The sequence below is a fragment of the Chanodichthys erythropterus genome, chromosome 10, assembly GCF_024489055.1.
Source record: "Chanodichthys erythropterus isolate Z2021 chromosome 10, ASM2448905v1, whole genome shotgun sequence".
Lineage (NCBI taxonomy): Eukaryota > Metazoa > Chordata > Actinopteri > Cypriniformes > Xenocyprididae > Chanodichthys > Chanodichthys erythropterus.
Genome location: NC_090230.1, coordinates 35,533,822 through 35,548,450, shown reverse-complemented (window position 1 = coordinate 35,548,450; position 14,629 = coordinate 35,533,822). Strand labels below are relative to the sequence as shown.

The 14,629-nt window shown below is 37.5% G+C and overlaps 1 long non-coding RNA gene across 1 annotated transcript in view; it reads left to right on the top strand.

Annotated features, from left to right (window-relative positions):
• The window catches only part of LOC137029448 (uncharacterized), a 40,079-nt gene extending 36,544 nt beyond the window's left edge, over positions 1 to 3,535 (top strand). Inside the window, exon 3 of the long non-coding RNA XR_010896294.1 lies at positions 3,512 to 3,535. This is a non-coding gene — a long non-coding RNA (uncharacterized lncRNA). The remainder of the gene's footprint in view (positions 1 to 3,511) is intronic.
• Positions 3,536 to 14,629: the final 11,094 nt, after the last annotated feature.

The following is a 14,629-nucleotide window of genomic DNA, read 5'->3' as shown; positions in this document are numbered from 1 at the left end:
TGTCCGTCATTTTTCTTTATGATTCTGTATGTGCACCAGCAAGTCAGTGACGTTAATTGTTTATTTAATTATAGAAAACAGATATACCCAAATGCAGGAAAATGACAGTCAAGAGAGAAAGATGCTTCTTGGGCTCAGATGGTGTAGCTGAAGTTAAATGACACATGCTAACCTAAAGCAAGACAAGCACCAAATCAGAAATTACAACCATAAATCAAACAGCATGGACATTTCACTGGGAACTGTATTGTAACTATGAATAATAGCAATATAACAGCAATATAAAATAATAAAAAGGCAATAGTAGAATATTTTGAAATAATTTAAATATGTAATTATTATTATTATTAATTTTCATATGGACTATATTGCACATATAAATATGTATTAAATATAATACATATTTAATTAAACACGTAAATCAAATATTTTAAGATAAATAATAATAATACAGGTTAGTCATACACTGGGTTATACAAAATTGCTGGGTTAAAAACAACCCAAGTTGGGTTGAAAATGGACAAACCCAGCGATTGGGTTGTTTTAACCCAGCAGTTGGGTTAAATGTTTGCCCAACCTGCTGGGTAGTTTTACTTAACTCAACTATTGTTTAAAAATTACAGTATTGCTTACTTAAAATGAACCCAAAATATCTTAAAAATTAACATTTATTAATATGTTTAATAAATGAACATTTTAATTTCATTTTAGATTCATTTTAAGTCAGCCATATAGTCATTTTCAAACAATAGTTGGGTTAAATAAAACTGCCCAGCAGGTTGGGCAAACATTTAACCCAACAGTTGGGTTAAAACAACCCAATCACTGGGTTTGTCCATTTTCAACCCAACTTGGGTTGTTTTTAACCCAGCATTTTTTAGAGTGTATGAATTACATAATTAAATTATTTTAAAATATCATTAATTATATGACTAACATGTATTATTATATTTAATATTTTATTTAGGAGTTTAATTAAATATTTATTATATTTAATACATATTTATATTTGCAATATAGTCTAACTGAAAATTATTATTATTATTATTATTATCATTGTTAATAAACAATACTAATTATTATTAATAATAAAATAATAATATAAACTGAAAATTATTATTATTATTATCATTGTTAATAAACAATACTAATTATTATTAATAATAAAATAATAATATAAAATAAAAAATATAAAATTATAATAATTAAAATAATTAATACAATGTAAATAATTCAAATGATAATTTTATTATTATTTTTATTATTATTAAATGTTTATATTAAATATTTATTTAATACACATTTATAATTCCCCTTTGAGAATTATCAATATTATTATTTATTATTTATATAATAAAAAATAATTTGAAAAACAAATAAAATTTGCTTAATGTTTACTTTACATATATCTAAATAATAATAAAAAAATACAACACAAACACATTATTATCTATTATCTACTACAGACATGCTATATAAGTTTCCAGTCGTAAACAGCAGTTAGTTGGGTAGAAATTTTCTTGCAATTCCCCAGCTTCTATGTACAACAAAGTAACATTGGTTATTAACAGATGGAATTTAGGTGGTTTTCAATCTAAACAGCATTCTAGTTGCTCCAGAGGTGTCTGAGATGATATCAGAGTACAGGAGTATTTCACATTGGGTATAAAACAACACCTCACAACAACAGTGCAGTCATTTTAGATTACCGTCTATCGACCAGCAGCTGCTGCTGGGAACACGAGTGTGAGATGAGCTCTGTTCTCAAACCTGTGAGCTACCTATAGACCGCAGAAGGTGCGCTGAAGGCTGCTTGAGAGCTCAAAATAATTATACTGCCTTCTAGAATAATTTCTTTTAGTTTATTATAAGGCAGTATCACATGTATACTTATTACCATAATTTACTCTTCAACCGAGTCTGGTTTCTCCGAAGGTTTTTTTTTCTCTCCATTTCTGATTGTGTTTGGGTTCCTTGCCACTGTCACCTCAGGCTTGCTCAGTTGGGATTTAAAAGACAATTAATTTTTTTAGCAATATTTGTCACGATTCCTGTCACTTCCCAGACTCCAATTCCCATAATCCTCCCTGCCAGTCACCTGCACACACTCCACACTAATCACTAATCACCGAACCTAGCTGCAGCACAATAACCGAACCATAAAAGACTCTCATTCACCACACATCATTGCGAAGTCTTGTTAACTCTGTTACATTTCACTCACACACACACACACACACACACTTGGCGAGGTCTTGTTTCACCCTGTGTACATTTCAGAGAGTTAATTACCCTGTCTGTCTGCCTGTTTCTGATCCTGTCTGTTCCCCGTGTACGAATCTCTGCCGCCTGCCCTTTGGACCTTTTGGACTGTTTATTGATTCCTGGTTTTGTGAATGATATCTGCCTGCCCTGATTCATTTGTTTGTTTGTTTGTTGGGTTGTTGGTGCTATACTTGCATATGATATATAAACTATTCATGACGCTTAATTGCTTGGTTTCAAACTGTCTTATGTTTACAGTTAGTTATATAAATTTCAGATTTATAACAGAATCTTACCCAGAGTAGTTGGAGTTTTGTTTGCCCATTTAGGTCTGCTGTAGAAACATGTCGGCACATGATGGCAACATGGAGGGTGAACCAGTAGACAGAAATGGCTCATTCTAAGGTAATAAAAACATAATGGTTCATTATGCAAGGTCTTTATGTACCACTGAAAACATAGTTATATATATTATATTGCATTTCTGTCAATAGATCCTCCCTGAATTTTACACATTTGCACCTTTATGCTCCCAATATTGTAATGTGTTTGAATCATCATTAACTGAGGGCTTTAAAGTCATCATAAAATCAAAATTGTCCATTCTTGTTTTTTTATTCTTTTTTTTTATTGAATATTGCAGTATTTATTATAAATGATTAAGTTACATGTCATTTTTTTTATTTATGTGCCCTCATAATCTTTAAAGGTGCCCTAGAACTAGTTTATACAAGATGTAATATAAGTCTAAGGTGTCCCCTGAATGTGTCTGTGAAGTTTCAGCTCAAAATACCCCATAGATTTTTTTTTTATTATATTTTTTAACTGCCTATTTTGGGGCATCATTAACTATGCACCGATTCTGGCTGCGGCTCCTTTAAATCGCGCGCTCCCTTGTGTAATGCCTTGAACATGGGCTGGCATATGCAAATATTGGGGGCGTATATATTAATGATCCCGACTGTTACATAACAAATTATGTTACGCCTGTTCTTCGGAGGTCTTTTAAACAAATGAGATTTTTATAAGAAGGAGGAAACAATGGAGTTTGAGACTCACTGTATGTCTTTTCCATGTACTGAACTCTTGTTATTTAACTATGCCAATATAAATTCAATTTTTGATTCTAGGGCACCTTTAATCAAAATAACTTTCCCTCCATTTTGAAACAACTTCTCTTCTCTTCTCTTCTCTTCTCTTCTCTTCTCTTCTCTTCTCTTCTCTTCTCTTCTCTGATGATTTAAAGGCACAAATGGCACTCATATGAGATCCAAAAGCAAACCATAACCATTCAATAAATTTCCCATGGACAAAATCTAGTCCCACCTTTCATTATTTCTTGTTTGAGAAGCCATTTCACTCAGATAAACCTCACAATAGGGAAAATACTAGTGCACATTTCTTTTTCATGCCAACTTCAATCAAGCAAAACATGTTTGCGTGAATCAGACCTTTTATCTGCAGAGCGCGGGCACAGGTCCTCAGCACGGTCATGTGGGTTCAGTCTGTATGTCAGGTCTCTGCCTCTCTCTTGTCCATCACTAATAGCTCCTGCTTGTGTGCGCACTGAACCGCAGCCATGCGTCTGACCTGCTAAAGACAGGCATGCATTATGGAGCATGAACGACCGAATCAGATCACGGTCCGCCGCTCACGGGGCACAGTCAAAAATGCAATATGAGATATTGTAATGTACTATGTGAGATTTTTTCAAAGCTTTCTGTGACACAAGCTGCATTAAAAGAGCACATCATTCTGTCATACATTTAAATATGGGCTATAAAATGAATTGAGGTATTGTGGGTAAACATACTGGACAATGGCGGAGCGCTTTGTCGTGTACAAGTGGTTTACTTTGGATAAGTGCATTCACTTCAAAATTCAAAAACATTTCAAAGCACACAATAGATGGAAAAAATAAATCACAAAAGTGTAGTGGTAATTTTACTGGTCTTTGAAGAGATTTAGTCATGCAAAAACAGTGTTATCAGTAAATTAAACTGGGTTATTATTTCGCCCACTCGCACTAAATACAGAGGTGCAAATATGATGTTTTTCCGCATCTTCACTCTCACAGACTGACAAAAAGAAAAACGTAATTTCCATGTTGTTTGGCACTTGAAGGCTGCTGAAAAAGTTCTTTTCCTGCCTGTAATTAATTAATAATGAACACAATTAGCATATGTTAAAGAGGACATACGATTATTATTCAAATGGAGTCATCCTGACAGCTTTTTCAAACACATCTGTATTGTGTGCGCAGAATGCCAACATATTTTTTTGCTCAATTAGCCAATCCTCGGAGCAACAAGATGTCTGGGCCCTTCATTTGTCCGACAATCTGCCTGTTCCTCACACGTACAGCTCAAGCAGAGAGTCCCAACACACAATGCTCATTTAAACACCTGAATCCTCTCAAAAAAACACTCGCTCACTTCACTCATTAGCAAGAGCTGCTGAAGAAGAATGAAAGATTTCTCTCTAACAAGCGTAAAAAAAATAAGTGTGTTCTGAGTCGTCTCATTCAGCATTGGGGAATATATATATATATATATATAACACAGAAAAACAATATATTGTGAAATATTATTAAAATTTAAAACAACTGTCTTCTGTTTGAATATACAGGGGTAAGACAAAGTAATCCATACAGCTCCAGGGGGTTAATAAAGGCCTTCTGAAGTGAAACGATGCGTTTTTGTTAGAAAAATATTGCCGGCGGAGTGACATCTGACCCAACGCGTGTATGTATTGATGTATTGATGAACACGTAAGCTCAGAGGATAGAGCAAAATAAAACACTGGTCACAAATTAGAAGTCTAAAATGAAAATCAAAGTTACTATTCACTACCATTATAAAACTGGAAGAGCCAGGATATTTTTTAATATAACTCTGATTGTGTTCGTCTGAAATAATGAAGTCATATACACCTTGGATGGCTTAAGGGTGAGTAAATCATGGGATAATTTTCATTTTTGGGTGAACTAACCCTTTAAATATGTTGTGTAGCTTACTACTTTTTATGTTCATTTTTTGATTGAATCTTACTGTATCTATATTTCTAGTCTTCAAAACAACAACAACAAAACACCTCAGTCTTCTCCAAAGCCACCCCATGCTTATGTAACAAGACTGCAGTGTGTTTTTTTTTTTTTTTGTAGCTATAGCAGAAATAAATTGTCTTTTTATGCAGCAAGTTGGGAATTCAGAATGCGCTGCATGCACACGTGCAGCCTGTGTGTCATTTCATACAGGACAGATGAGAGTTTCTGCACTGCAGGTTTGTAGCCTACTCTATGTGGTCTATATGGAAATGCACAGTACACACATTCATCTCTGTCACATATTTTCAGTGTACATCAGGGCTACAGTGTGTCTGAATCGGTCAGATAACAGTGAAATCCTCGAGCAGTCTCATGGCACACACATTCTGAGCCCATCGATTCTGTGTTGTTGATACGTGAAGACATTTTTAAACATGCTGACAAAGCACCGCTGCAGAAGTGGCTTGTGCAGTTCTACGAATTTCAAATTTCAAAAATATGTTTAAAGGGAACACCTTAATTAAAATACTGTCAGGTACATGGAAACAACATAATAGATTCTGCAAGAGAAGGTTGCTGCTGAGGACTACATAATGTTAGAGTCAAAAATTGTCTGCATTGTAAATGTATTGTATTATTGAATAATAATTATTGTGTGTGTGTGTATAACATTATATATATATATATATATATATATATATATATATATATATATATATATATATATATATATATATATATATATAATAAAATTAAACAACAGTTCTGTCTGCTTCTCGAATCTGATTGGCTGATAGCCATGCGATATTTCAGTGATAACAGCACTCCTACTGCCTTTTCACCGTTTGTATCACTCCGCTTGAAGTGACCGCCATGGCGACCGATCAAATCAACCGTAATTTTTACAAATACTACTTCTTGTACCACGAACTGTAGTTTTAATAGTTTTTTAGACGAGAATGTAGTTGTTTAGACCTGAAATATGTGACTCATATTTAATAACAGCGCCTATTTTACAATTTCTTTTGACGTTTTCGGAGATGCGATCTCGAGTGCGTCAGCGGCCGTTCAGTGCTTCTGTAACCGCCGAGAACAGCTTCATCTCGGCCAGTGCCTCGGGGATTTGCCGCTGGCTCTTATAGTGGTTAAACACGAGACATAATTCAATTTGAGTACACAGAACGGGCAATCTTTGGTCTTATTAATCTATTATTTGTTACAGAGCAACTAGAATTGTGCTATATTAAATTTAATAATAATAAACGTTACGTTACATCCTTATATAGCACATTGACTACAACTAGACGGGACATATCAGACTCTTCTCCGCTTCAAATATGTAAAACATTAAACTTTATAAACATATGTTTTTTTGAGTAAAGAAAACGCTTTACAATTTTTTTTTTCAAACATCAGATCTTTATTTACCTTTGCATTGCACAGAGGAGATGTCCAAACTGCGTGCGCACTTCATTCACGAAGTGAGGCGGATTAATGAGGCTTGATTGACAGTTTGAGGATCCAATGGAGCTAGGAGGTTTTGTCACAAGCTCTTTAAAATCCTTTTCATTTGTTAAATATTTGTAAAACCCACATACCAGCGTAAATGGTGACCTATTTTTTTTTCATAACTAGAGCTTTATGTTTGACTGAACTGTACAAATGTGCTTATATGTTGTTCAATAAATATTATTTTATATAAATATGTCCATTAAGTAATATGGATTGAGTGAACATTACATTAATATGCCATTAGATGGCGGCAACACTTTACAGGAGAATTAGTCATTGAGACTTTTAAATTGAAAGGAACTTTTGCAAAAGGAAGTTGTTTTAGCACTGTGGTGTTGAATGGAAAATTCCCAAAGCTGAAAAAAAGACAAATACAAAGATCGCTTACCTCAGCGGACATTCAAACGGACTTGTATAAAGGATGTAATATTATAGACATCGACTTGATGAATGAATGTAATGCAATATACCAGACACAGGTAACAGCCTCTCTCTCTCTCTCTCTCTCTCTCTCTCTCTCTCTCTGTAATACTGTAGAAAATTCAATGTGTTTCAATGAAGCGACTCAACGTTCCTTCGTTACTAGTTCTAAAGTGACATTTTAGAATTAGTAACGGAGGCTTGGTCCAACTGTCAAATTGAGATTTGAATCCATGGCGGAAGGAAGTAGTGCTGCACAAAAGAGGGTTTTAAAGACAGTCCGTTGTTGTTCTTATTTATTTACACACTCGTGCCGGCGAACTGTTGTATAAACGCAATATCACACTCGTAGCCGTGCGATATGGCTGTATATCAGCACCCTGTGATTACCTACGGACGAATCACAGCGTGCTGATATACAGCCATATCGCACGGCTACGAGTGTGATATTGCTCACATATATATATATATATATATATATATATATATATATATATGTATATATATATATATATAATGTATATGTAATATTGTATATATATATATATATATAAAAACAATATTTTATATATATATATATATATATATATATATATAAACAATATTAGGGGCCCGTTCTTCGTACGTCGCTTATTACATCCGAGATCAAATGACACATCCAAGATGATATCATCGTGCTAATCATGATCCAGCTAATTGGGTTCTTCAAACACACCTGTTGTGTATGATTAGTATCGCTGGATTAAGTTATCTGAGATAACTGCGCATTCATGTGTTGGCTTAAAAGGGGATATGTATCGATAGTAGAAACATTGATCAGCAATGCAGCGATTGGCTGGAGTCAAGACGGCAACGTAATGACATCATAGAATGAGAAAAGACACCTGACGAAAAACTTTTTCGAATTTCTAGACATAAGGAAACAGCCAAGCGAATAAATGACAGAAGAATGACATAAATGTTAGATAAATGAAATGTGCACTATTTTTTTTTTTTTACATGATTACCCAATTATTTAGGATATATTCACAATTTTTATTATTTGTACATTCAATTTTTTATTTCAATGTTGTAATTAGCAACTAATTTACCTTTGAAGCATATTTGACAGCATTAATTAAAGTTTCTTAAGGGTCAAGATCAAGTTATCTGCATCTCCTGCCCTTCATCAAGCCACTCCCATAATATATGTCGCGGTTCAAATGCACAAATGCATGTACGGCATAGACATCTGTACATCATGTGTGTAAAACTCCAATAAAAAATATTACGTAATTATTCCCTCACTAATGAATCTCTCACAGAGTAAAATTGTCGGTGTCTATATTATGACACTATAGTGTTATTTGCAAATTTATTTTTAAATCATTATTATTGTCCCTGGTTTACATTAGGGTACTCTTGTGGGAAAGTAGCAGAGGCTGGGACAGACTTTAAACATCACCTCCGCTTGAAAAGATACAATCTAATCCTGTTTACATAAAATAAGTCTGCTCCCGAGCAGGTTTGAGCTTACGGACCTGTTGCTATGACAGCAAGTCTAGGATGAGCTTCGAAGAACCAAATGATCCAAGATCATGCCAAATCGTCAACCATCAAATCCAGCTAACTGAGTTAGCAACGTACGAAGAACGGGCCCCAGATCTCAATGGGGAAAAATATCACGCTGGATATCTATACTGATACGGACAGGGTAATGTGTTAGGAATGAAAGGATGCCAGATTGTTTGATGCAAATGAAAATGATCAACCTACAGAGGACTGAAAATCACAGCAACTCAAAATGGTACTCAGTAGTTTGTATGGCTCCCATGTGCTTGTATGCATGCCTGACAACATGTGTCCCTGCCTTAATGTGATGACGGATGGTGTCCTGGGGTATTTCCTCCCTGATCTGGACCAGGGCATCACTGAGCTTCTGGACAGTCAGGTGCAACCTGGCGGCATATGATGGACCGAAACATAATGTTCCAGAGGTGTTCTATTGGATTTAGGTCAGTCGAGCATGGGGGCCATTCAATGGTATCACTTCCTTCATCCTCCAGGAACTGCCCGCACACTCTCACCACATGACACTGGCTGTTTCTCAATTCCAAGAACGCAGAGAACAGACTTGCGTTCTCGTGGAGTCCGGTCTTGCCAGGCGACCTTGAAAGAACGATCTCGGAAGGACACGAGGACAGAGAACGCATCATTTGAGAATTGAGATGTGCTGCGATCTTGTTGCTCAACTGACCAACTGACCGTCCCAGCATATTATAAGTGGCTAATGCACAGTAGCCTAAATACAACATAACATCACAAACAAATGTCATAACCTGTTCAAAAAAAATATTTCATATAATTATAGACATTGTTTTCATATAATTATCTTTTTATTTCACCGCGTGTATTTATGAAAATGAGTAGCCTTTGGCTGTATGCTTTGTCAATGTTAAGATAATTTTTTATATGTCAATAAACTGCAGGCTTTCTTCAGGTTATCATTTTATTAAAATTAAGCGAAACAAACGGTTTACTTTCACGAGCCGTCACGTATTTGCGAGCTTGTAACGTTAGCTGGAATCTCACGAGAACTTCAAAGCAGGCTTCCGTACGTCGACCGCCGCAGCGTCTTCTGGGATTTTTAACGGTTCGATTCCCTCAAGTTTGCATTCGGTGCATCCTCGATATCAAGAACACATCCGGGTACTTTCATGCGTCCTCCGTTCTTGCGTTCTTGAGTATTGGAATGAACTTCGACGGTTGACGATGACGTAAAGCAAGAACACAAGGACGCAAGATCGCTGAAGAACGCATATTGAGAAACAGCCAATGCCTGCTGCATTGTCGTGCACCAGGAGGAACCCAGGACCCACTGCACCAGCATATGTTCTGACAATAGATCCAATGATTTTATCCCGATACCTAATGGCAGTCAGGGTGCAATTGTCTAGCCTGTAGAGGTCTGTGCGTCCCTCAATGGATATGCCTCCACAGACCATCACTGACCCACCACCTCCTTGCACAAAGGAGCAGATACCGGTCCTGCTGATGGGTTAAGGACCTTCTACGGCCCTGTCCAGCTCTCCTAGAGTAACTGTCTTTCTCCTGGAATCTCCTCCATGCTCTTGAGACTGTGCTGGGAGACCCAGCAAACCTTCTGGCAATGGCACGTATTGATGTGCCATCCTGGAGGAGTTGGACTGCCTATGCAAGCTCTGTAGGGTCCAGGTATCGCCTCATGTAGCCAAATGCAAAACTTGTGAAAACCAGTCAGAAAGGATGAGTAAGGAAAAAAATGTCACCATTCCTGTTTGGGGAGTCGTCTCATTGTTGTGCTCATCTAGTGCACCTCTTGTTAATGTCAATAACACCAAAGCAACTGAAACTGATTAACAACCCCCTCTGCTACCTAACTGATCAGATCAATATTCCAGGAGTTTAACTGACTTGATGCTGTTCTCTGATTAAAAAGTGTTCCTTTAATATTTTTGAACGAAATGCAACATTCTGAAGATTTTGCTGGTCATTCCGTTCCAAGCAATTACAATCAATGGTGACTGGAGCTTTTAAACTTAAAAAAGACACAAAAGCAATATCAAAGGAAAATCATGTGATTACATTTAAAATCAGAAGTAATGTCTGATTTGTAAACGATCCTAATCTTTGAGCATAATCTCATCAATTAATCTGTTCAAATTCGGTTCATAAAAAGCTGAATGATTCAATCACAAATCAGTGCTTTTGAGTGAAGTTTTGGTTTAGTTAACACTGAAATGTAACTTTTCTTACTATGAGAGCCAACGCTGCTTGATTTCCTCACTAATGACTAAAAAAATAATGATCTAATATTGGGTTTCCTGTGCTTTCTCCAGACTATAACAATGGCTTTGTCAAGGTAAGAGATGCTCACAGCTCTTTCATCAAGTAAGAATCAGTTATCACCTCAAGTCCTTTATATATTCCATATCGTGACCATGAGAATATTTGAGCATCTCTCAAGATGAATATCAAATGTGAGATGACCTTCAAGCTTTTGTGCTTTAAGGGCCGTGTCATTTTCATTCTTCAGCTCAACGCTTTCATAAAGCGACTCGAGCGAATGGCACTTGGAACTAATGATACAGATGTCTGGATCAACAGTTGCTGAAGTTCAGTGGTGGTTGTAACCTTCACGGCGCTCCTGATCTTCATTTACATTCACGTATGATCCCATCTGTCCCTTCTCCTCTCTTCCCTCGCTGCTTTGATGACTGACGGCCCTGTTGCTAAATAAAAGAGAAGCCCATTTCAAAATTTTCTTCGAGGAGGAGATCGATTGAACCCTCTCTGCCTCTTCTCCTTCAAAAGATCCTTCCGCTCTTGAAAGTCAAGGGAAGCCTACAGCACAGACGGCTTCCACTCCGAGCAGGAGATGAGGCGTGCCGCATCATAATGGCCTCCAAATAATGAATGATACCGTGAACAAATACTCAGCAGCAGTTTCCTCCAAACATGTCGATGTGACATCGATGAGAGTGTACATTTCCCAGATGGTCATTAGCTTTACTCTAGATGAAAGACAAGAAAGTTTCTTGAGATACTGACAAAAGTTTCAACAGAACAGAAAGGGGAATCTTGACATTTCTCCCATTCAAATCAGAAGAAAAATATGAAATTTTATGACAATTTAACACATTCCCCCCACATATATATATATATATATATATATATATATATATATATATATATATATATATATATTTTTATTATTTATTATTATTTTTTTACTATGTAAAGCATCCAGATGTTTAATTTGTGCATTTTTTGTCCTCTCATATATATTTATATTTGTTATGTTTAAATCAGCTTAAATGTTTCACAATTTAAATAAATATAAATTTAAATGTAAAACATATATATATACAGTAGTTGCAGAAAATATTTATATGCATTACAGTTAAAAAGTTTTTTGTTAATAAGGGGGATTTTTGCAAAAGCAATTTTATTGCCTTTGAAGGTAGTCTCTTCTGTGTCAAAAATACAGTAAAAACAGTAATATTGTAAGATTATTACAGTTTAAAATTACTATTTTCTATTTAAAAATGGCTGCTTAATATTTTTTATTATATTATATTATATTATATTATATTATAGCATTTCTTTGAATTTTTGTTTTAACAATATAAATGTCTTTACTACCAATTTTGATACATTTAATGCATCCTTGCTGAATAAAAGTTCTTCTTTTTTTTTACTGACCCCAAATTTTTTTCCCCCTTTTATTTTTGTATAAAATATGAACTGGCATGTTCTTGTCAGGATTTCAGGTTCACCCAGAATCCTTATTTAAATTTTATGTGAAGAAGGGAATTGATGACCTGCTGAAAAATATAAGTGCATTTAAAAATGACAGACCAAAGAGAAAAAAAGCATTGCAAAGTCAAAAGTGCAGCAACTTGAAGAAAACTTGAAAAGTGGCAAGAGATCAGAGTGGAACACTCAGGGTTGTGAGCAGATGTATAACAGCAAAAGATGATGAACAATTTCACATCAAATATATTCATGAATGAAAGATGCCTGAAATGAGAGAGAAAAAAGAAGAGACATAAAGAAAAGGCACATAGACACATTAAGTATTTCTGCATTAAACCGTTCCTGAATGGCCTTGTCTCGAATGCTTTTAAATAACACTTCTGCTTGCCTGTTCAGAACACCTAAGTGCCTAGACACAGTAAAAGAGGCAAACCAACCATTGTAAGGCCTGAAACATGCAGAAATATGTTGTTGTGGAATAGAAAGAAAATTTTAATCTTCAAAAAACGGCACAGCACGGCACTTTGGAGTACTTGATTCTGATAAAAATCAAGATAAAAAGTCAAAATGATCCCTGTTTATATTAAAACAACTAAAAAAAATATGCTGTATTACACTGCCAGGCCAGTAGATGGCAATGTCACTTTGTAAAGAAAAACGTCTCGGTTACGTATGTAACCCTCGTTCCCTGAAGGAGGGAACGGAGACGTACGTCAGTAGTGACCGACGAATTGGGATATCGCTTAGAGAGCCCTATCATCTTCGTGTAAACTAAAACAAGCCAATGGAATTGGTGTGCGATATTTGCATAATGCGCACCGCCCCCGTCAGGTGTATATAAATAGGAAGCAGATGCAATCGCACTCTGTTTTTCGCTGAGGAGACAACTGGTGTCCGCGCTACAGCGAGGGTACAGAAACTATGGCGACGGGACGTACGTCTCCGTTCCCTCCTTCAGGGAACGAGGGTTACATACGTAACCGAGACGTTCCCTTTCAGTCGGTCACGTTCGGCGTACGTCAGTAGTGACCGACGAATTGGGATCCCAACTAAAGCGCCACAGTTACGAAACCCCTTCCAGTGCCCAGCGCAAGCTCAGCCGCCCATAGCACCGGCTGGCGGTGAAGGGGGCGAGCTTACACCAAGAGAGTCTACTGCTGTCTAACCACTACCCACTAAGTAAACTAGACACACTGGGGAAGCGAACCCGTAAGGGACGCTGCGGAGACCACTACCTACCCAATGGGGGAGGAGTTTACGTGGGAAATACACACATGGACTGGCCCGGGGGGGCAGTACGCATATGGAGTCCCTGGGATGGCTCCACCTGGTTAGGGGGAGACTCATCTGACAGGTGACAGCAGGGCTGGCTCTGCTAAGGGAAAGACACGGACTCGGCCCGTAGGGAGTTTTAAACCGTGGAAAATACACATATGGGACCGCTCACGTAGAGGGGTCACGACATATGGGCCCCAGCCAACAGACAGCGTCAGCGACGGATGTAGGCCTGGCATCAGACACTCCGCAATGTCCGAGCCGAAGGGGGAGGCGGAGGAACTCGACAGGGTTCGCCAAGCGGGGAACACGACTGGAGTGGAAGTATGCACGTATCCGGCCAGTGGCGGGAATGGCATTGCAAGCCGACACTTAGAGTGGGTACAACACGTCTACCGACTAGTGGATGCGAGTACACGCGAGGATACCGGCTCTACACGTAGGCTATAAAACCTAGCGAACGTGTTAGGTGTCGCCCAGCCCGCAGCTCTACAGATATCTGTCAGCGAGGCGCCATGAGCCAGCGCCCAGGAAGAGGCCACCCCTCTGGTGGAGTGGGCTCTCAACCCGAGCGGGCAAGGCACGCCCTGGGATTCGTACGCCAAGGCGATGGCATCCACTATCCAGTGGGCCATCCTCTGCTTGGAGACAGCCTTTCCCTTCTGCTGGCCTCCGTAACAGATGAAGAGCTGATCTGAGGTCCTGAAGCTTCGCGTTCTGTCCACGTAAACGCGCAGACCGCGGACGGGACAGAGCAAAGCTAGGGCTGGGTCTGCCTCCTCCGAGGGCAGCGCTTGCAGGTTCACTACCTGATCTCTGAAGGGAGTGGTAGGA